The sequence below is a fragment of the Struthio camelus genome, chromosome 3 (genome assembly GCF_040807025.1).
Source record: "Struthio camelus isolate bStrCam1 chromosome 3, bStrCam1.hap1, whole genome shotgun sequence".
NCBI lineage: Eukaryota > Metazoa > Chordata > Aves > Struthioniformes > Struthionidae > Struthio > Struthio camelus.
Genome location: NC_090944.1, coordinates 103,970,013 through 103,990,488, shown reverse-complemented (window position 1 = coordinate 103,990,488; position 20,476 = coordinate 103,970,013).

The following is a 20,476-nucleotide window of genomic DNA, read 5'->3' as shown; positions in this document are numbered from 1 at the left end:
TGGTTTCTCCTTTGCCTGTCTTTTGCTTTCCTCTTCTCTCCAGCATTTACGTATTTTTACTGCATTTTACTTCTCCTGTCCACCACACTATATCCTCCAGGTACTGACTTTTTCATTCCCAGGTCTTATGCATCCCATCCATTTCTCCATTTTCTGTCTAATTCTTTAAGTCCAGTCTGAAGTCAATGTAACACTCCTGCCTGACTTCAGAGTATCTGCATATTTTGCCCAAAGTTTCCTCTGAGTCTATTTACTACATCTTTTCTTCCTTTCCTCGCCGCTCATGTGTGAAGCTCCAGGTGCCGTACTCTGAAGTGCAGGAGTATTTGGCAACTTGTTCGTTCAAGCACGTAACCAGGCCACATTCTGATTTCATGGAGAGACAATACCTGGGCATACCTGATTCTCATTCACTCTCCACTCTACCTCATGCCTTAGTGTCCCTGGAAATGGGACCAAGCTGCTTGAGCGAGAAGAGATTCAAGATACATCTCAGCCACAGCTACCTATTCAAACATCTATACCGTATCCTTTCACAACAACTTCCTCCAGATACTACATTTGAGAAGTGCTCAGTGGCTCCAAGCTTGAGATCAGAGAGTTGCCAAGCCAAGCAATGAAAGAAATAAGAGAAGGCGTCCACCACCAAAAATAGGAACAAAGATGGAGCCCATAATCACACAGCAGGATGGCATTAGATTAGGTATAGAACCAAGTCTCCTGACTGTTCCTACTGGTGCCCTTGCCACAGACTACATGACATTTCTCTCTCCTCACTCCTTTTTCATCCTTCTCTCCACCCACCCAGCCCCCCAGCCACTCCTCTCCTTTTATTTTAAGAGCTGACTCTGCCATTTCCCATCTATAAGGTGACATACAAAAACTTTCTTAGAAAACAGTCATAAAAAGAAGAAGAAAATGAAAAAGAAAGACCCAATGGAAAGCAGAAAATTACAGTGTCTGGGCCGTATTTACAATAATTATAATTATTATAAAGCACAATAGGGTGTAGAAACCCATAATTCTCCTGGTGCTTTCTGATTTTTAGATCTATGTTTAGAAAGCACACGCCAGAGAAACAGTCAGAAAAGGAATGTCATGAAGTCACTTTCCTCTCTGTGTTGTAAAAGCATTGGGGAGAATATTTGTGTCTGCAGGAACATGGGGACAGGGAGCTTCGTAAATTAGAGGTGTGTCCATTGTCGCCTGTCCCAGAGTGACGTATCACCCGCTAACCCAAAAATGAAGCCTTCTTCTGCTTCATAAGCAGAGGGCCTCCCTTCTCAACGCTCGTCTATGTGTCACTTTCTAGGACTAGGCATTTCTCCCTCTTCTAACATTTTGATGACTCTTATACAAACGTCAAACTCTACATCAGCAGCCTAGGCCCCCAGCCCATGCTAACACAGCCTTGGAGTTGTTCCCTTCCTTACAGGAACATATCGCTGTTGTATCTGGACACCTCCCAGCTGTGCCTGAGGCAGCCTGACTAATATCTGCCCTACGGGACTCATTCTTTTCTCGTTCCTCTCCCCCAGGTAGAATTATATGCGCATTGCAGTGGTTTATTTTGCTCACAAGGTACTGTAGTAATAGAAAGCAGCTTGAAGAAGTGCTCTCATGTGTAACACAGAGGATGGGAAAGCCTGCAATGGTTCTTCCCTCTTGCAGGAGATTAGACCACCAGAAAGCTCTTCCTGCACAGAGGAGCTTTCCCCATTTGACAGCAAATTCCATTGCTCATATGCAACAGGTATCTCGAGCATGGACTTCATTCCTAAATCCCATGCAATCTCTTCAAGGACCAGGCCTGAGATCTTCAGTTCTAATTAGAGGTCTTTGGCAAGGATATGATCTTGGCTCCTACCTAACCCTGCATGGCTGTCCACCTTGGATCCAAACCAGTTTTACCGTGCTTCTTCCCACTTAAAATGAGCGCTAAAAGAAAGAGAAAGGTTTCTCTGCACAGCTCAATATGTCCATAGTAGTCTGCGCTGTTGGAGGTTATGTACTTCAGCATCCAGCATAAGCTAGAGTTCTCTTAGATTTATCTCCCCAAATCTCCCCACTTTGTTCTGCTCAAGCTCCGTCTGTTTGTCCTCTGTGCCCTGACTCCTGAGCACAGTCATCCTGTTTTCCTAAGCACCACATGTTCCAGATCCTATGATGGATGCCAGCACGTCCTACAGGGTCACTTCACAGTCAGTGGCAAAAGTGGTGCTTGAACTGCTATGGAAGTGTCCACATCCCTTTGGGAGCTATTCAGTGAGCTCAGGACACCTTCTTAGGCTATTTGGCTGGAAGCAACTGCCAGGCTGTAACACAGCTGTTGTTGTACCAATGGACTTTGGGGACTTTCTGATCAGCAAGAAGGAAGATGTATTAGAGGAATCTTCATGGGAAGGAGCTTTCTTTGTAAAAACAGGCATTTAATTGACTTTATTAATACATAGATGGATGGCAATAACAGCTGAATGCGAAACATATGCCCACAAGAATTTTTAGGGTGAGAAATGAGGGCCTCATATGCATCTGAGTATTAGAGCAGTGCTCAGTGACATCTGGTTCAGTAGGTATGAAATCAACAGGGACCAGCTGTGAAAGAAGAGCATGTCTGTGTTTTTGGACAGGGGAGAGTACACCCTTCCCTCAAGCATCAGTTGTGTTTGGGGCTAGGCACAGGGATCATTTTTGTGCATAGCACGTAATATATATGCATATATATATGTATGTATATGAGCATGTGTGTTTTTCTTTGAATATTACACATTTTTGCCCAGATAAGGCAAAGTGGGACTGCAGCATAAATATTCATAACCACAAGAGAATAATCCTTGCAGTATTTATGCCTATCTGAAAAAACCCTCCCAACCCTGCAGTACAAAGCAAAGCTCAGGCTCTTCACCTGCAGGATAAAAAGCCATGGAGTTATCCTTAACCAAAAGTGAGGGGGGCTACATGCCTTCCCCAGGCATCCACCCTGCTACTTCACAGGCCCAGTGCAACTGCGGTGCAGAAGGAGGACAGAGAAGCACAGAGGCACTCAGAGGAGGGGAGGAGGGAATTGCTGGGCAATTCCTCTCAACCCTTGTTGTTTCCTAAGGGGCAGGTGGGGAGTTTTGCTTCGTGCCTTCAACAGCCGTGATGAGCTCTCTCCCTCAGAGGTACGAAGGTTGCCAAACCACAGAGGTTTTCCCCAAGGAGAGCTGAAAGTCACACCTGGACAGGTGTGCTTGCTCCCATCATGAGACCAACTCTCACCCCACCTCAAATTGAACAGCCTGAAGTGGGGAGAGAGGGTGATCAGATAGATGAGCATACAGGTATCTCAGATATGCACCTGCCACTCAGCCAGCGCCGGGGAGACGCCAGGGAGAGAAGGAAATGTTTTGTTTCTCTGACATTTTTAGCATGGATAACAGAGTTCAAGCAGAACAGAGAATCCCAGCGATAATGGCTTCTGTTGCCTTGAGCTAAGCTGCTTAATTGCATGAGGCTGGCTCATCCAATGAGGGAGAAAGGTGAAACGCCATGTTTCTTGCCCCGATGACTTCCCCTCGCAAACAAAGCCTGTGTGCCAAATGCCAAGTGATGTGCAACACCAGAAATAGTTGAATGGGGCAAAAAGAGTAATTTACTCTTCTAATGTAGTTCTGTAGGCAATAATGTGTGAGCATGAATGCAGTGGACCTTTCGTAGACCAGGCTAAATCTGAAGCTGAGGCTATCCAGTGTTGCGGCAAGGTCTGAGTGGGTCGTGAGCATCTGGCTTGTGTGTGTTTGAGCAGAGGAAATCACAGGCCACTGCGTGGGGCTGGTCAGCACATGCAGGTGCATGTGCAAGGCTGAAGGCAAGGCCATTCTCATGCGCTCATCCCTGTGCTGGATAGCAAGCAGAGCACACCAGCAGTGTGAAAGGTGCCAAAGTCTGGGGCTACCTCGCAGAGATGTTACGGCACAAAGGAGTCACTGGAAGCATTTTCCAGGAGTCCTTCACCTCCCTCACCTTCAGAGGATGATTTCTGTTCTCTCCAGCCCTCATTGCAAGGGACCTAGCTCCGCAGCCAGGACCGTGGTCGTCCCAGCTCAATGAAAGCAGATCTTCCTAATTTACCTCCTCTCCCATTCATGGTTCAGGGCTCTGGGGAACAGCAAGGAGCTCCCAAATGGTTGTCAGTATCAGGAAATTCAGTTTGCTAACAAGAGTGAAATAAGAGCTTTCTTCCATTGTGTGTCACAGTTCAGGGCCGTTTTCTTTCACCCCTGCCCTTCCCCTCCTTTGCAAGACCTTGGCTTGCTGTTTAAAGAACTTGCAATCACCGTAAGATATAAGTGTTCTGCCAGGATGCATAACTAAAGATCTTGATGTACCCCAAATAATCTTGGGTAAGAGAATAAAACAGCTTAGCAAGAAGAGCCCTTTCCTAACCTACTGTCTTTGTGTGTCCTGTCACTCAAATCCCTCTGTGGCAAAACTGGATGGTACAGGGTAAAGTCTCAGCCAGCGTGAAATCTAGGCAGGCCTGAAGGGTCTCATTGGACCAGTGCCTGGCCCCGGGACGGGTTCATTGCTGGGCTGTACTGGCATGTACAGCCATGTACTTCTGCAGAGGCAGTGTGGACCACTGGCACAAGCACCACAAGAAGTGGCTTCATGTCCTACTGCTATTATTCACCCGATAAATGGTCCTGGGCAAACCATTTTGCCACTTCCTTCTTTCTGTCTCCCTCCCTATCTGTCTTGTCTAATTAGGTAAAATGCCTTCCAGGGTAGAGGCTGCCTCTCCCTCTGCCATGACACAGAGCTTGGCCCAGTGCAGCTGGGAGCATTTCTAGACACAATTAACACTCTACCAGAGCAGGCCCGTTGGATGTGATGGTGTCAGCAGCAGGCATCCCTGACACAAATTTTTATCTTGTCTCAATTAACAGGCAGCAAAAGCTCAGACCTTCTGTGATTTGGTTGGAAAGCCAAATCTCCCTTCTGAAGAATTCCCAGCCAGATGAGCTTCCTGGCTTGAATGCACAAAGCAAAGTTTTACTTTTTCAGGAATTGCAGGATGCAGCTCCCCCCAAAAAGCCTTGCGGACTTTCCTCAAGCACAGAGGAGGGACCCTTTCTCAAATCTGGGTGCTCTAAAAGTAAAGGCTCTGCCACTGAAAGACTCCTGGAACTCAGCCTATCACTCAGGTAGAGGCACACCGGCAGCAGGGAGAGAGTGACCCTGGCATGGTTATTACAAGGGCTTAGGGCTGCTTGCCTGCGTCACTGTGGAGATAACATCAATCTACTGAAGACGGGCTCAGAGCAGCCTAATTGCTCCTGCAGCAGAAGGAAAATGTGGGCCCCAGGAACCACTCCAGCTCTCAGCTGCACTCTTGCTGGGCAGCTGCACTGCAGAAATTGTGTGTCACTGAGGACAGGCTGCTGAAGGGGGACACCGTGAGTACAAACCATGGAGGTGAGCTCACTTCAAACACCATGAGAGGTCACTGGATAGAGCAGTACTGAGATGAGAAGGCTCACTTCTCTGCCTCTTGCTCCTTCTTGGGGAGGTGGCTGCATGTAGGGGTGCTATGCAGAGACCAACAGTCAGCGTTTCAAAGAAAAGGAGCTCTTTGCTCAGCACCATAGAGGGCTAGACCTCTGTTAGGCAGAGTAGAGACAAGGGGTGTGAAGTCTGCTAGAAGTTTAAAAAGCAGTGGCCCAGGAGATCCATAATCTCACAAGATCTCACTCAGTCCTTTGCTACTACATTATTATCACATTGATGTTTGCCGGTAGAGTTGAAGATACTAAGAAGAGAACGTCATGACTCTGGCACAGCTGCAGACGTTGCTAACCTCAAATGCAATCACCACAGAAAGCATTGCAAAATGGCAAACCCAAGGTGTGTGGACATACCAAACCCAGACTCTCTTCAGTAAAAATCCACATGCTCAGGATGTTTCCGACATGGCTTATAAATAACACATTGGCCTTAAATATTCGGAAACCCACAGTCATGCCCTCTAGGATTCAGGCCAAACAAAATAACTGAACATTTTGAGAGAATACAGGTTCAAGAGCTGGATGCTAGAAGCTACATCTGGTGGCAACAGAAGTAGTGTTCCTCATAAGCCCAGGGAACATACAAGAAGCAGAGCATGTGCCAAGTAGTGTCCCTGCTGGGACTGAAATTGGAGTTGGTGTGTGCACTTGGGTTCTGGGTATCTTCCCTTCCTCTCTGTCTGGAGTCTTTTTCTCCTCACTCTGAACAGCCCCAAAGCCTAGCTTGTGATCCTGGCGGGAAGTACAACAGAATCTACCTACATTGACCTAGGTCCCACATGATCCTGTCAAGTGCAAGACAGGATGCTGTGCTTTGTGAAGCTTGCTAGGCAGCAATAGCTGCAAGAGTCACCCCAGCAAGACCTTGTGCTCATTCACGGAACGGGAGCTCAGATCCCAGGGAACCCACACACTCACCAAAAGGAGCCTGGAAATGATCTGAGAGAGAGAGCACAGATGGAAATCATTGTCATCAGGGAGGGCAAGAGCTTTGTGGGATGCACGAAAGGATCAGATGTTTCAATGGATAAAAAAGATTATGCAGTGCTACATGAGATAGGATAAAAATGTAAGAGATCTAAGTCCTTTTGCTCCAGGATACAAGCCAGTGCTGACTGATAGGGATTAAGATGAAACTACTCATCTGAACAGGTTATTCTGTAATTACCTATAGTCACATTTCCTGCCCCTTTCCCCTGCAGTATCTGGCCCTGGTTCTGTCGCAGGCACAACTCTAAATTAGACCAGTGGGAAACTCCTCCAAAGCAGGGTCTGGGCAGGCACGGCAGGACTGGAAGAAGGCTCTGCAGAGGAGAGGCAAGGAGACAAATGGAGAAACCTCAACTGTGGTAGAGCGCACTCACCCCCCTTTTGCTCTCTCCCTCATCCCTGACTTCTCCCCTATCATTTTTGCCAAAGAAAGATCTCACCAAAGCAAAGCTGTGATGAAAGAACAGCCTCCTCTAGATATTTAGGTAGGCAAGGAAAAAAAGTAGTTTGTACACCAGCTGTCCTGTCCAAAGAAGAGCATTCTTTCTAAAACTGAGCTAACTCCATGCAACAGTAACAGTAAGCAACATGATATAAAACCATAATAAATCAAAGCTGACATCATTTGGAGCGTGTCTGATCCCTCCCCTGTGGGGGGGGGGGGGTATCATTCTTTCGTGCATCAACAGAGAGAAGGGAAAAACATAATCAGAATCTGAATCGGATGAAGACCGTGGGCCTAGGATGGCATTTCAGGAGAGAAGACCTCTCCTAAAGACTTGGTGTGGACATAGCAAGGAAGTGAGAAGGGTGTAGGGAGGAGATGGAGCAGAATGACCATCCTGCCCCCAGCCACAGCATGCAGCACACCTCCTGGATTCCCTGCCTTCCCAGAGCAATCCTTTCTTCCCAGATGCGAGAGGGCTGCATACTTCAGTCCAAATCAGCAAGCCGAAGTGCTCAGACGCAAAGGGGAGTGCTCCCAGTAGCTCTACACAGGAGGATGTGGTGTGAGTTTGGCAGTGAGGCGGAGAGTGCCAACCCAGCAGTCCAAAGACAACAGCATTGCTTGGGCAGACATCCTTCAGCTAGAATTAAACTAGCAGAGTATGGGCAGCAGCGGGCAGTTGAACTTGGCCTAGGAAGGGTTCACAATCCAGAAATCCATGGAGGCATACTGTCACTGTTACCCAAGCTAACTGGGAGAAAACTAGGTTAAAACCTAATCTCACTAGGGTGTATTTATCAAGCCACAATCCCACATCTGGAATGCAGTGCAGATATACCCAAGGGTTGACTGGATTTAGCTATCTCCTTGTAAAATACTAATGGAGATGTGACTTAGAGGTGTTTTACTCCAAGGCCAGCCCTAGATGCCTAAACTGAGCGCTTCAAGGTAAACCTACTTTGTGCTCTGTCTGCAATGGGAACATAAAAAAAAAGTCTTTCCCAGTGAGGTACCAGCAAGGGACACTGATGGCAGGGAGATGTGTTGGAGACATGCTTTCACTCGCATCTCCACTTGGCACACTCCAGGCCAGGGTACTATATGTAGACCCACACAAACCCTCTCTTCTTCCAGTTTGGTGCGTTCCTCAGGGGCATGTCCAAGAAACTAGCCAACAGGCAAGGGAAAATTGGCACTGGATGGTATCAGAGAGCACAGCTTCAACCTAGAAATCCAGGGATCTCCCAGATGCAAAACCACAACTGTGCTGCAGGTACAGTCAGCCCAGCACAGGGGATACATGGGCAGTTTAGTCCTTCCAGCTTCTTCCACTTTTATAGGATGTTGCAGATGTCATGGCAGATAGCTCTGAGGGAGCTGGAGTCCAAGGCAGTGGAACAGAGTGGAAATATGAGCTTTGGACTACGTCACTGAGAAGCACAGCCGCATGGGCAGAACGAGGGCCCCAGGTCTGGGCTGGCACAGCTTTGGGGCAGGAGCAAGGGACAGAGGCAGAGCTGGCAATCCAGGACCAGGCTAGCAGGGAATTTGAAGTGGGCTAAAGCGATGGGGTAAGGAATGATCTCTGATCCTTCATTCTCCCACCTCCCTTCTCTCCGGCCTTTTTCCCTCCATTATAACAACTTGCTTCTGGTGATGCTGGAGCTCTTCAGACTAGGGACTAATTCTCCAAGAACTGTCCAGCTCCAAGGACCAGGGATAAGCTCCACAGGACTTCTTCTTCTGCTGCCATTGTGTGACAGAAGCAGGCTCCATCACTGCTGCATACTTCCTTCACCCCACAGTTCAGAGACTGCACTGTGGACATGGGAAAGCAGATGGGGAAGAAATAAGGCTCTTGAGTTTCTTCCTTTCAGCTTTCATGGGCTCCTTGTAGGTGTGCCACTGCTAATGAGTGTTGAGTCATGCTGGCCACAGCTTTCTCTTGCACAACCTCTCCCTGCCTCCCTAGATGTCTCTGGATCTGCCCTCTGATAGTGCTATGCCTGGTGACTAGGGTAAGCACCACTGCCAGCAGCAGGTTTTACGCAGTATTTGCTGAGCTTTACCAGGACAGGACCTGATTGTTTCACTTTGGCGGCTGTTTACTCGGCCAGCTCACTGTTTGCTTGGCTTTTCCTCCCCCCACCCCTCCAAAACCCTCTGCAGCCACCCTTTCTGTGCTAATGGCAGCAAAGGGCAAAGCACCCCCGGAGCGCAGCTCCAGCCTGTCCAGCAGCCCAACGCGCACCCCAGGCATCAGCGCTGGAGTCATGTTGCTCCCCTCTGACATCACCGACACCCCACCCCAGCTCCCCAGTGCCAGGAGCCCCACTCCCAGGCCCTGAGCACAGGAGGAGCCACCACCAGCCACGTGACCTGCGCTTCCAGGGCCAGACTCAGAGACTGCAGGTGAAATAGGCTCTTTCCCACTCCCTCAAGCCCTTTCCCACACAGACCCCCCCTCACGGCATCACACCAGCCTCCCTCAGCATGGCTTTGGCATAGACTAACCCACAGCAGAGAACACAGCAGCTCAAAGCAGGGGTGGCCCCCGGGAGGTGGAAGCAGCTGAGAGTTTCAGTACAGCAAGACCTGCTCCCACACATACTTTCTCTTCCTTTTCCTTCCCATTTCTCTGCTGGCCTGTTGGCAGAGGAGCAGCGCACAGCAGGCAGGATCCTGAGGCTGCATGCAGAGGCATCGTTCCCACCAGGAATTCCTTGATAACTTCCGTGCACAAGGGAGCACATTTCAAGCTGGTGCAACCTCCTATACCAGGGCTGTGAGACCAAAGACACTGTGTAAGTAGGCAGCGCTCCCTTGCTGATTTAGCTAAATGTAGGCACATCACGGAGAAAAAGCTGAAGTATTTTCACTGACTCACATGAGTCCAGAGATCCTGTTAGCTCAGGCTCTAAGAGGGGTAGAGTCTGTCTCTGAGGCTCAGCAGTATCTTGGGATTGCAACAAACAGGAGAGGAAACCCCTTTTTGGGAGGAACTTGAACCCTGTCTACTACACTAAGGACAGTGGCGTGAGACCTTCCACTTTGCAACACGTGCAGGCTGCAGGGCCGCACGATGCGGTGCCTTACACCAGTTTAGACTTGTCTCTGAATCTGGCCTTCAGTCTCTGAGTCGCTCCACATGCCGGGGCACTGTGTCCCAGCATTAAAAATACCAAGGCTGACAGATAGTGTTTATTAATAGCATGAGTGGTGTTTATTGCTGAGCAACAGTCAGCAGCTCGGAGGTTACTGCTGTTACAAGCCAAGGTCTGAGACTGTTGCCACATTGCTTCATTCTCAGGGCAAAAAGTCTTCATCTTTAGAGGAAGATGCCAGGGGCTAGGAGGAGAGGTGGGCGCTCAGCTACCCTGGGAGACCTGCTGCTCTCAAGTGAGGAGGTTACAAACAGAGCATCATCACCTGAGCCACAGGGCAGCCTGCATGGGGTGTGAGGCCCTGCTGGCTCCCGAAGGGGAGCTAGGTGACATACAGTGTATTTGGTGCAGATGGGTGGAGAGCAGGCATCCCAGCACTGGGGGTCCGCTTTCCTCCCGTAGCCTGTGTTCGACTGCACTAGAGGCACCGTTCCCTCTCCACAGAAGGAAAGGTTCTCTCGGCTCTCAGCTCTTCCTCAGATCCGTACGTATGTCCACCTAGCCTGGCCTTGGGTCCCCCCCCCCCCCCCCCCAGCTCTGTCCATGCTCTTTAAGAAGGTGTTGGTGCTACTGTCCCTGTTTTACAGGGAAAGGAGAAAGCTGGGGCACAGAGAGGTGAAACGATTTGCCCAGGGCTGTATTCAGCTGGAGTGATCTTCCGTTTGTGTTCCAGAAATCTCTGTGGATCTAGCAACTGCTTCGCACTGATCCAGAAGAATTGGCAAATTAGGGCACTTTCCTGGGTGTTATGCAGAGATCTATGCAGCTGGCATTTCTGAAGGGCTCTGAAACCTCACTGGAAGAAGGGTAAGGGTCTAGAGACTGAAAAGGCTTGAAACCCAATAAGCCGTTTTCATACCCCAAATACAGGGCTCACACTACGGCACTTGAATCTGGAGGCAGAGGACAAACCCAGCTTTCAGAGGACAATTCTCCTCTACTTCCTCTGCACGCTTGATCTTGCTTTCCCAGTGCAGCAGACTTTGTACAATGCTTTGCGCTCCTCCGATTTCTCTCCTCCAGAGCCGTAGCCCCTAGCTTTTAGTGGTTTATGGAAATGACGCTACAGGACTAGCATGCTACAGGCAACACCCTACTTTGCTCCGTTGCTCCTGTTTTTTTTTTTTCTCCCTTTCCCTGTCATCACATGCAGCATGTGGGGGTCTCCAAAAGAGTTACCCATGAGTTTTCTCTTTAGGCATTGCTTCGGGGAAGACAGTTGCAACTGGGCAGCTACTCCATCCTGCCCACACAGACTGCTGCACACATGGAAATAGCATTACTTGGCTGATGAGCATTTGTCAAAATCAAGGTGTAACTTCCTTTTGGAGCAAGGCAGAGTAGAGCAAAGGCTCAGGGACAGGCTGTAATATAAGCAAAAGTCGTGTTTTGCATGGCTCGCAAAACTTTGGCTTGCCACTTGCTGCCTGCTATCGTGCAATCTCTGAGCATCTGACAGCAGCTACCAATTAATCCATCTTTAACTCCTTGCCATTAATTCACTTACAGATCATCCCCTGCGGTAGCTCGGTACTGTTGTCCCTGTTAACAGATGAGGAAACTGATGCTTAGATAGGAGCAGTGATTGACACAGGCCCTTGTGAGCAAGCTAGGCAAAGGGCTGGGAGGAGGACCGGGGTCCCAGCCTGGGCAGAGCACCAAGGCACAGGCCGTGTGGGCAGAAGGGAGCACGCTGTCTTATGGTCTGAACAACTCCTGTACCACGCAAGCCCATAACTTTAGGCCAGTTTCTTTTACACTGAGCCAAAACAGGGTTTGACAAAAGCATATCCTCCACAGAGGCGGCAATTTTGGTTCATTTTGGTTAAAAGAGCCTAACTAAATCTCCCTTTGTCCTCTTTCCTAACCTCCATGAAGATCTCATTATTCCGCCTTCCGTCATTATCCACGTCCCTTCAACCTGAGCAATTTAGTGACAGGTCGTTCAGCGCTAACTAGCACTGCTTCCATATTCAGTGGATCTACTATTTACTGGTGGAGGACTCAGTCTGCCTAGCTGTCTGGGCTCTGCTGGGAGAGCCAAGTACTGTATGTAGAAGTACCCACAGAGCAATTTTTGTCATTAACATGTTCCATTCACTTATTGTTTGAATGAGAAAATGAAGAGTGTCCTTCAGTCTCTGGATGTATCGGAGCCTGTGCATACTGGCAGCTTCGTGTGAAGATAGCATACGTGCATACGGGCCACCTATTTCCACTCACTATTCTCACAGCGAGGTAAAAGCAAGACACCTCCTTTCTCATCTGCGTTACAGAGCCAGGCCATAGATGTTTAGTCTGGAATGGTCTGTGAGACATGATTTGGTGGTGTTCTCATGATATTTCATACAATAAGCTTAGAGAGGACAATGCAGTTGCTTTGTGAGACAGGGTGATGCTGTGTCTTGTGACACAGCCTATTAGCAGATTGGCTAATGCTGGGTGTGCAGCTGCTTTCTGTCACGGGAAAGGCTGAAAGCAGCCAGAATATACCTGTGAATCCTGCCTCTAATTACTTATAAAAGAAAACACCCTGCTCCTGGTTTTCCCCTATCTAAGCACCTCACAGACACATGAAAAATAACAGCTGGTAATAAGAACAAATAGCCCCTTTTATGCTTTACTAAAAATCCTGCTTACTAAACAAGATTACACTTGAAATAGGCGATGGTTGACAAATGTGAGGGAAGACAGACAGATGCGCACATTTCTTTTCATGAAGACAACTTATTAAACAGCTGAATGGATTTTGCTACCTTTGCATAACCCTAGCTATCTCTACACCCCCTATTTAAAATGTTTAACCTCCTTACTGGGTCTACCTGGCTGCCCTCCACCTGTGCCTAATTTTGCCTGGGGGGCTGTGAAACAGCCCAACAAGCGAACATACCATTTTGCTCTTAATTTTGTCAAGGCCAAGATTTTTGCATTCTTGGTGAGGGTTGCTCAGTGGTAATAAGGATCCCGGTAGTGAGTTTCCTGTGAACTGATGGGAAGGGCCCTTCTCCTGGAGCGAGGAGACAATATCCAAGGGCTGTGTGTGGAAGAATGAGGTAGCCAGCTAAGAAAGAAAATTAACCCAGTGGACATGATCTGCCTACATTCTCCGGAGATGGGGGTTTTTTATAAGGCTTGCCACAGAAAGTTCTTAAGGATAGTACATAATCACTGCATAAGGGTCAAAGTCTTGCTGGGCATTAAAAACAGACAATGTGATTAAAGAAAAAGTGAAAACCTGTTGCTCAGAGTAGAGCCTCCAGCGAGGAAACCAGGGGATGCCTGTGCTCTGGTGGCTGATGAGTGATCCCATGACAATGGGGATAAGGAACTAATGGGTTTGGCTGATGGTACCCAGATGTCTGAGGAGCCATAAGGGATGTAAAGATGCTTGGAATGAAGCTGCTCAACAGCCCTCTGAAACAACCCCTGGAAGAGGTGCAAGGTGACGTACCCTGGCACGGTACAGCCAGACTTTTGCCTCTCCACCAATGGGCCTCAGAGGTCCCCTCTGGAAAAAATATTTGGGAGTTGCTGTGGATACCTCAGATTAGATGTCTGGGTTTTGTGTTTCTACAACCCAAAAGGCAAGCAGGACTCAAGTGACTTAAAATCAGGAGAGAAAGTGTAAAAAATAGGCAGAATGAGGCAAGGATATATAAACAATCCTCCTCCAGGCTTAAGAAAGGTCTGAGATTGACATCACCAGAAGATGGGGAATGGATTAAAAATAGGATGGAACTTATATGTAAAGGGATATGGCAAGAGACTGGAGCGCAGAGTCTGAAGCGTGGCAGAGGGAACTCAATGACAGGGTTTAAGGCGAGGAAGGAAGGCCATTGCCGGCAAATTATTCTCCCGGCTGAACACGACAGAGGTTCTAAAATAAACGCAATTTGGGGATGTTTGCCTTCCAAGCTTTTACGGTATACTTGGGTCATGTTTGATTTTATTTTTTTCACAAGCATGAAGACTAGAAACCTTTTTCGTTTGACTAAAAGCTGGTAGTCTTGCATATCACACCGCTCTAGAAGCTGGACCTTTTGAGGCCTAACTATATAAATAGCACAAGACTCAGTAAAATTGTGAATGTTGGCAGCCATGGACTCTAATTGCTGCCTCTTCACCTGCATGGCCACCCCAAGGAGGGACAAGAAAAGACTCAGGGGAATCAATATTCAGGGAAGTAGCCATGTAGCATCTTATGGACCTTGCTTTCAGTAGCAGCTCTCACTGTGTCACGAGGAGGCGTAGGGGTTGCCCAGGACAGAGGCCCTGGGTGCTGGTAAAGCTGGCAGCTCAGGTATTCCTGCAAACCCTAACTGTGAGTTTTCCAGCGCTGAAAGCAATTTACTCAAATGAGAGATCTGCAGGAGGTTTCGTAATTGGGAGGGTACGCCCAAGACTGACAGATTATCTCAGGGCTGCCCCACCCCGCTTCTAAACCACAGCCTATTCCTCCTCTTCCTCCCAGCTCGCAAGACATCCCCCTCTCCCTTTACCTTCCCCCCTTGTCAGTCTTGTGCTGTTCTCCACCTTTCCAGGCCAGCAATGCCCTTCCTGAGCTGTGTGTTGCTGTTTCCCCTCCCTACCATGAACTGCCATGAATCACAGGCAGCACCTCAATTCTTGCCAGGAAGATGGAGTGCAAGCGTAAACCCCCAGACTTGCGATAACCACATTTGTCACAAATCCCTTTGGAAGAGGAGGTAAGAGCTTATTTCTTCCCTCCCACAGCACAAATAGATACCAGAGCATTGCTGTCTTAGGGAGCAGTGAGCGTCAAGGGGCACTTTTCATTCCAAAGTCTCATAAATGGCCCCGTCTGAAATGGCAAGGCCACGGCTCATGCAGGCCTTTTTCAGTGAGGGCACAAAGCACCTCCCTGCCACCTGCCTGATAACGAGGCTTGGATACATTTCTACAGCAAAAGGACAGAGATTAGCCAAGTGGGAGCAAAATGTACCAGCAAAGTAAATAAAACCTGCCTGTTACTGTCCCAACAGCTCTTACTCCCTTCTCAAAGAGCCCTGCAAATGGAGGGTTGTGCTATCAGTACCAAAATACCTATTGTGGTTCTCTCTCGAATGATGTTTGAGAGGTGCAAAGAGACATCAATATCATTGGACCTGGACCGTGAGGGAACAATGACTTATTGGCTTTTGGAGAAAGCACACAGAGATTTCTATCAATTTCAGCAAGATAGGAAGCCTGCTATTAAATGACAATAAAATATTAAGAAGTGAATGGCACTTTGTTATCTGCTAAGGATCCCAAAAGATAGCACATGCTTTGAGAAAGGAGGATCAGATTTTTTTTTTATGCATGGGGAAATCAAGGCAGGGAGGCAAAGCAGAATGTCAGCGTCCCACCTGGGAACTGAACTCAGCTTCCTCAATTCCCTCGCCTCTGCTCTGCTCTACAGACCGGGACCCACTGTCTCCTACGGGTCCTCCAACCCTTTAGCTGCTCAAGGCAATTCCTATCTGATGATGAGGGAGAAATACAGCTCACCAAATGATTGACCACAGCTACGTGCAGGGCTGCACCTGCACCCACACTACAGGGCACCGGCTTCCTCCGGCACTAGGAGAACACAGCACCAAGGAAAATGTTCCCCCATGAACTTCCAGAGCTGGCACTTCCAGCAGAAGTGATTATGAATTCCAGTGCAAACTGAGAAATCTTCCAAAATGATTTAGAGAGATTAGGAATAAGCAGGAAACAAAATGAGATTTAACTTGGAAAAAGATAAGGTAATGGATCTGGGGCAAAGCTACTTTACAGTGGGAGGGGACACCTTGGAAAGCAGATCTGCCAGTAGAGATTGAGAAGGAGCAACCATGAAACCACCAGAGAGAGACACAAGAGGAGCTGCTGGTTCAGAGTCAGCTGTCTGTTTCCCTTCCTGAGGTTCTGGAGTGCTCACCTTTGAGTTGGTGTGTTCAGCTGCAGACACCTTCTTATAGGTGAAAAGGAAATGTTATGCTATAAATGAAAGGCGTTAGGAGATGAGGAACAGGAATGATTGAGGGCAGAGCTGGATAAGCTGATGCAGGAGGCTTTGAAGAACTTCCTTTTTATGTCACCAGACAAGAAAAGTCTGTAGAGGAGATATGATGGGACTCCACATGCATCTGAGGTCTCACTACCGAAGAGGGAGGGGACACATCTACAGTTACATTTGCAAACCTAGAACACCAGGGTGAAATTAAGGGAGAGAAAACAGAGGTTAAACTGCAGAGCAACATCAAGACAGTGTGGCGTAGGATCTGCACAAAGACGACAGATGTGTTCAGAACAGCAGCGCATTTACAACTGGTTGGCAGGACAATCTAAAACCAGAAATTGTTCCTCTTGGGATGTCTCTGAGTCTGTTGTTGGTCCCAGTAATTCAGTAGGGGTGTGGATCATGCTCAGTCCTGCAAAGTGACTCACTAATGTCGCAGCCTCCTGCACTGTGCATCCAGCCACCGCAGTGGGGTACCGGTGCAGCGGGCAATGCCACTCACTGACTCATCAGCACCACCTCCTGCAGTTTAGCCAGTTTTTCGAGGTGCTATGTATTGACTCGGCTTACACTGTATAGTCACAACACAGAGCTCCAGCAAGCCAATATTGCAAGCGAGAAATTGGCCCTTCGCCTCAAGAACAGCCTCACATTAGTCACCAAATAACTCAAGATGATCCTATGACTCATAATTTATGATGTCTATGGAGACTGGAATTATCAGATTCAGTGCTGTTGACCCCAATTCATCGCACTTTCAATGGTGAGATAAAACAAAATAAGTAGGAGTTGGCTTCTTATTCCCCAGGAGCAACAACACCTTAGAAGAAACATGCTCTGCCCAGGGGTTTCCAGGCTGCTTCTCCCAGATGTAAGGTCCTTGCAAGGCAAATAAAGAAGGCTTGAACAGTCATGCAAGCTGCCCAAAATAAGAAAGGAGACCTGAAGAGGAATAAGCCATTTCAAGTTGGGAAAAAAACCCATTGGAGGCAATCAACAGTTAGTCCCTTTTCTATAAGTTAGTACCTGCACTGGCCTCTGAGCAGCCAGATGAGGGGTTTCTTTGGAAGAAATGAGGCCAGCATAAAGCACAGGCAGGAAGGGTAGAGAGGGGTGCTGGTAGGAGTCTAGCTTCTGGAGAACGGGTCTCCAACACAAACGTACTCCCAGGGCAGCGATATGCTCTCAGCATAGGTTATCTCCAGTGCCAGCATATTCTCTGTAGATGGGAAGAAGGAAGGCCAGGCAATGAGATGGCAGCTTGGATGTCTTTCCAAAGCATACACCACAGCCCAAGCAAGAGTTAGGGGTGAGATGTAGGTGAAGGGCTCTGCTCAGTCCACGCAGATGAGACTTCTAGCCTTTACAACTCTAAAGAGCTGATGGAACTGAAATACTTGCTTAAGCTGATCATCACATTCATCTTGTGCCACCTCACCCAAGCTGCTGCACAGGGCTTACAGCTAAGGGTCAGGACTCTTATCTTTTGCTCGGATAATGTTCCCATTGAACAGGGCTGCACACAGAAGGCCCAAGGGCTTGCTTGAAGCAGGCCCCTCCTTCACCACAGGCCAGTTTAACTGAGTTGCAGCGGGCTTGCCTTCCCAGCTGCAATGTAGCACACAGGTTGGGAGCAAGACATCATTGACTGCATTCCTAGATTATTTTGGCATTACGTGGGCCTCTCCATGGCCAGGGGTTGAGTGCTCAGCTGGAGTTGCCACGTGGCCTCTGTGATTTCCCATCACAGCTCAACAGCAGTTCAGGCAGGTCTCTCAGCAGAGCCAGACACCTTTTCCAGCCTGGGTCCTATCCCACAGTATGCTCCAAGCACAAGGCACATAAACAGCTCCTGGAATAGCTGGCGAAGAATGTGTCCAAATAACCCTTTAGCTGAATGCTTGCCATGTTGGCATCAAACCTGTAGCTCAACACCTTCCACCTGCTGCGTCAAAGCAACAGGCTTTGCCAGGAAACAGGCCTGCCTAGTTCTGGCTAGGCAGTGGGGTGGTGGGAAGCGGAGGTACCTGTGTGTTCAAGGTATGCAGGAATCTATTGACAGCAGGTCGCAGCAGGCAACCCAGATATTTTGCCATCCACTCCTGGATGCCTGAGGAGATGCTTGAAGACTGCTGCTTTGGGGAGGGGTTGTTTTCCCTCACCCCCCCCCCCAGCCCCGGCCAAAGATGTGGGGGGGGTATCCAAGAGTGAGGTAAAAATAAAGAGCGTGAACCAGCAAGATTAGCCTGGTATCAGACCATACAGATATAGCCCAGAAGTACAGATACTTCCTAATATGGCCCTCAGCTATGAACATGCAGTGTAGCCTCTTTGAATGTATAGAGGCATCTCAGCCAGTGCTTAAAAAGAAACCCTCCTGGGATCTGTTATTGGAAGGCTTTTACAGGCCTCAGGAGGCCAGCCTTAAGCAGGTAAATGGGTCACACGTGCTAGAGAAGCGTATCTGCCAAGTTTGCCTGTATAAGCTTGTAACCTCCTCACAGGGTGAGCTGCAACTCCAGGAGACACCGCAACATCCCCTCCCCGCGCCCGCCTGCAAGTCACAGTGGAGAAGCCCTGGCGTTCAAGAGGAGGGCTGGACCCACATCCCCTCCGAGGCACGAAGGCCCGAGATCTTCCCTGCTCCCCGGTCACTGAACTGAAGGCAAAGCCACCTGTAACGCTGCTGCCCTGCCCCCCTGCCCGGTCAGGCGCTCTTCAAATTCCTTTCGCACTCTCACTTCACTCCTCGTGCAGGGGATATCTCCTCCCAGCTCTTATTCACAATTCGCCACCTCCTATGAGATACGGGGGCCTCTGCCGGAGGCCAGGCACGCGGCAGAGCGCCCAGGCCCTCTGGAGCACGGCAGCTCAGCAGCCCTTGTGCCGTGGGGCGTTGGGTGTGCATTGCGGGGGGGGTCAGAGAGGGGGACAGCGAGGGACAGTCGATGTATGTGGGACCTGGCCCCAAAAAGAGCGCTGGGAGCAAGCGTGGACCCTGCAAAGATCGAGATGGCAGACCCTGCGCTGGGTTATTGCCATTAGCCTTAAACTTCAGGCATCCCAGAGCACAGAGGGGCTCTCCACGCAGCCTGGGATAAAAATACTCCGTCTCTCACTACCAAAGTTCCCGTGGGCAGAAAGAGAATATGGCCTCCCTCTTGCCACCGTTTCATCCTCCCTGGGCAGGGCCTGCCTCAGGCTGCATTTCTATAGCATCGAACCCAAAGGCTGCTGCTATCAGATGAGGTGGCTAGGCACCACCTTTAGACAACTAAAGAAAAATAGCGTTGGCTTCAGCAGCAGCCTGCGCTGAGGGTCTGGGCCTGCCCTGCCGTCACCTCGAACCCTGCTGTGAACCGGAGCGGAGCAGTGCCAGAGCTTTGGGCTGGTCTCGCCTCACCGTGAAGAGGGACACGTTTCCTGTGGGTTTCCAAGCTCCTTTGTGGGACCATGCTAAAGGACAGAGGCTATACAGGCATTTATAATATACAGCTTACAGGCGATTGAAGAGCCCTAACATAGCTCAGCTCACACCATCCCTACAGACTTTCTCTGCCATACCACTCTCTCTTCTCCTTGAGGGCCAACTCTCAGTCTCGCTGGGTAGCACGAGCTATTAGCAACAAGGGGTTAAAACAGGCATTGAAAGGGAAAGATGGTGAGGAATTTCTGCCCAAAGGGACCCCTTCCCCACTGCTGGCAGGGTTTTGTCTTCTCTGCCATGGACACCCGTTCCTCCCACTTAAAAGTGCCTCTGCTCTTTGAACCCCGTAGAATAAATGAAGCAGGCACTCGGAAAGCAACAGCCGGCTGCCTGGAGATAGCATTTTAATTAGCCAGCGATCAAAATGTGGACGTGACCAAAAGTCTTTGAGAGGAAATTCTTTTGTGCAGGGTGAAACGCTGTGCTCCTAGATTAGCGCGCGAGCCTGCAAACCTGGCCCGGCTCCACACGTCCTCACGTCACCTTGGGATGCGGCCCATGCAAGTCAGGCGCAACACGCGGGCTCAGACTGGGCGGGATGAGGCCAAGCCAAGCTCCCATGGAGGAGTGGGATTTTTCACCTGCACAGACCCTCTCCAGTGAGGCCAAGGCTCCCCCTCCAACAGCAAGCAGCAATCACTTCCCTCGCGAGCAGTTACACCCCAGCCACATCCAGTCTGGAGGATAAACGAGAAGAACTGGATAGCTTCCAGGGCCCGAGGTACCTCATTCAGAGCTGGCTTGGATGCCGCTTTGCCACGCTGCCATCCTGTTGCGACTGCTGTATGAATATATGTGGTTTGAGGCAGCTGCCTCAGCTCTGTTGCAGGC